At 41.3% G+C, this 3,692-nt stretch overlaps 1 long non-coding RNA gene across 1 annotated transcript; it reads left to right on the top strand.

Moving 5' to 3' along the window:
- The first annotated feature begins 241 nt into the window (after positions 1 to 241).
- LOC115165050 (uncharacterized) lies at positions 242 to 1,339 on the top strand. Its single transcript, XR_003870052.1, has 2 exons — positions 242 to 519; positions 665 to 1,339. It is a non-coding gene; the product is annotated as an uncharacterized LOC115165050 (long non-coding RNA).
- The last annotated feature ends 2,353 nt before the right edge of the window (positions 1,340 to 3,692 follow it).

Here is a 3,692-nt window from a genome sequence, read left to right as displayed (position 1 = left end):
ATTATCCATCTTTTCTTTCTCCAAATGCTGTGAAAAAACAGCTGTACTGCACATTTAGAACGCCTTTGCTGAGCTCCTGCTGCCAGCATAATATCCTGCTGCTAGGAGAACGGTAACTGTGTCGCCTACACACACACACACACACACACACACACACACACACACACACACACACACAGGGCTGTAGAAACAGGGAAGTTGTTATTTAGAGCGGTGACGTTGAAGAAATCCCCTCCCGGTAACGTGTCCGGACCGCCCACAATCTATAAAGGCAGAGATCGGTCCCTACCTATTATTATATCTCTCAACAACAATATATAGTGTACTCTCTTCTGATTTAGCTTACTGCTGTCTAGGAGTCACACTGAACTATAGCCTACTCACAGCTATACGGATATAAGAACAACTATACAGCTATAATAGAAGCAGCTATACAGCAAAACGCATCCATGAAGCTCGAATCAAGAAAATCCTCACTGAAAAGGACCGAGAGCCAGAAAGAGACCGTACCAAACAAAGGTAAGCAACATTTCATTGATTTATCTCTAATTATAGTCCATATTATGAACTAGATTTTTCCTAAGTCAATGTCGCCTTCCTCTGTCCACCTGTATCTTTCGTAGGCTATGTAGCTAAAATACTTTTTTATTTCCTGGGTTTTCAGATCAGAAAGCCATCATGGAATGTGCGCAACAGCTGCGTAAAATCGGAGACCTTTTCAACCTGAAACACATCCTGGCGAATATGCGAGCTACAATCTCAACGGATCCGAAAATCAAGTGAAATAGATACAGTAGCTGACTTGTGGATCGTGGATCGAAATTGGATCATTATTATGCCTTAATAACAGGAAACGTGTTGCGGTCGTTGCAATGTGAAGAGTTTGTTACAATAACGCAAAGCCAATGTGGACCTCACACGCCCATGCCCGGAGCTAAGCAACTGTCGGCCGGAGTATCTTTCTGGACGCTCCTTCAACAGACACTGCCTTCAACAGACCCTGCGTCCCGGGACGCTGATGGGTATTTGGCCATAGTCTAAGATATATATATAGATATATATATATACCACCGCCCTATTGGAATATTTAGGCCGGGAAAATGAAGACGGCCGGGAAGCCGAAACAGAACATTTGGAGTAAAGAGAAGACAGGATCGCAAACCAACATGTAGCCTAAAATAGAGACTAAAAGAGTATCTATCTAACTATCTGTTATTAAACGTTTGATTCTAATCTTCAGGGGTTTTATCCTGTCTGTTTTAAGTTTGTTTGGTGATTTGATTTTTTGCTTATTGTTTTAAAATAATGTCAATAAATGTTTTGATTTATTCTATTGTCATCAACGGATGTTTTTCTTCTTTCCATAGTAGGCCTCTATTTCATAAGATACCTGGGTACTTCTGTTGATAGACAGTGACATATTCAATATCTCCTTGAACACTCTCGCCTGCATCTAACTGATCTAGGGTGTAATCATTAGCCCAACAGTTGCAAACCAGAGTTTCTATTGGACAAATTTAAGTACGCTTATCCCTGTTTTGTTCTGTTTGCTTCCGTTTTAAGAAACGTTTTTCAACAGAATCGGGGGAATGAATACACCCCTGATAACGAGTAAACACAGTTCACTTTCATAGCAGCCACGTTGTATTCCTTCTCTTCCCCTCGCTTGTGGACTTCAATGAACAACACATCAGCTGTATGTGACCTTTCCAAGCCAAACCATGTCATAACCGCTGCACACAGCCTACATCGTTATCACCATATTAGCTAAAGTAACGTCATAGTCAGCATAGCTAATAGAACTACCGCGTTAGTAAACCCGCTCATGCAGTAACGTTAGTGTACAGTCAGTAAGCAGTTACACCAGCGGGTCCCAAAGGCAATAAATTAGTAAAACCAAAAGCTTACCTTGACTTGGAAGAGTTCCATTGTTGTGTTGGATAGTCATAGCCAGCTAGCTAACATAGCATCCCTCTGTTACAGCCAGCTAGCTAACATAGCATCCCTCTGTTATAACCAGCTAGCTAACATAGCATCCCTCTGTCATAGCCAGCTAGCTAACATAGCATCCCTCTGTTTGAGCAGGGTGTTTCAGTAGGCTAAACTAGCTAGCTGCATTTGCTAGCTAAGTAAGTGAAACTGAAAGTGAACAAAAATGACACTCTTTCTCTCTTGCTTCTCCTAAATTTTGGAAGACATTAATTTGTTCAACTATTGTCTTTCTCTTTGAGTCAACTACTCACCACATTTTATGCACTGCAGTGTTAGCTAGCTGTAGCTTATGCTTTCAGTACTAGATTCATTCTCTGATCCTTTCATTGGCTGGACAACATGTCAGTTCATGCTGCAAGAGCTCTGATAGGCTGGAGGAAGTCCTCCGGAAGTTGTCATAATTACTGTGTAAGTCGATGGAAGGGGGTGAGAACCATGAGCCTCCTTAGGTTTTGTATTGAAGTCAATGTACCCAGAGGAGGACGGAAGCTAGCTGTCCTCCGGCTACACCAAGGTGCTACCCTACAGAGGGCTGTTGAGGCTACTGTAGACCTTTTTTGCAAAATAGTGTGTTTTAATCAATTATTGAAGTGATCTTTATGAAATTAACTGAGGAGGATGGTCCTCCCCTTCCTCATCTGAGGAACTTCCACTTCTGTTGAGGTTAGAGGCCACACAAACACTTTGGTTTGGAATAGGAAGCATAATTGTCCTTAACCCCCAACTGTAAACTGTAGTGAGTAAACCCATGTCATAAACTGACTGGCAGGGGATCATGCAGAACCAGTATCACCCATGTGACCTGATTATGAGGTTATCTATTAACTCTTATGTCTGAAAATAGTTTGTTTACAATCTATATGACCTTTGGAAACTTGACACAAAGTTTAAAAGGAACTCAAATACTGTATTTGCTTACTTGGGACAACTCTTCAAATGGCATCAATGTCTGCACTGTTTTCAAATCTACCACTAGAAAAATAAAGTGAGCTTAGAAAAGGTGATTTCAAGAAAATAAATGTGACCCAGACTTGTAAGATGTTGACCCTCTGATTGAACACATACCTCCAGACAGTGCACAGTTAAAATAGACCATTGAACATACTTTAATGACACTGAAAATGTGTACATCATTTATTCAGATTTGTAAAAATATTCCAAGTACAATTTTTTTTTTAAACAGAAATACCACATCCAGGATCTATTGACCCAGGATCTATTTATCCAGGATCTGTTATCCAGGATCTGTTGACCCAGGATGTGTTTATCCAGGATCTGTTGACCCAGGATCTGTTTATCCAGGATCTATTTATCCAGGATCTGTTTATCCAGGATCTATTGACCCAGGATCTGTTTATCCAGGATCTATTGATTATTGATCCAGGATGTATTGATCCAGGATGTGATTCAGCCAGCCAGCTCTAGACCCATATTCATAAAGCATCTCAGAGTAGTGTAGGATCAGGTCCCCCCCGTCCATATAGTCATATTCATTATGATCTAGGATCAGGTCCCCCCCCCCCCCTGTCCATATAGTCATATTCATTATGATCTAGGATCAGGTCCCCCCCCCCGTCCATATAGTCATATTCATTATGATCTAGGATCAGGTCCCCCCCCCCGTCCATATAGTCATATTCATTATGATCTAGGATCAGGTCCCCCCCCGTCCATATAGTCATATTCATTATGATCTAGGA

The sequence above is a fragment of the Salmo trutta genome, chromosome 27 (genome assembly GCF_901001165.1).
Source record: "Salmo trutta chromosome 27, fSalTru1.1, whole genome shotgun sequence".
NCBI classification, from domain to species: Eukaryota; Metazoa; Chordata; class Actinopteri; order Salmoniformes; family Salmonidae; genus Salmo; species Salmo trutta.
The sequence above is the reverse complement of the archived record's forward strand: the minus strand, read 5'-3'. Positions and strand labels throughout refer to the sequence as shown.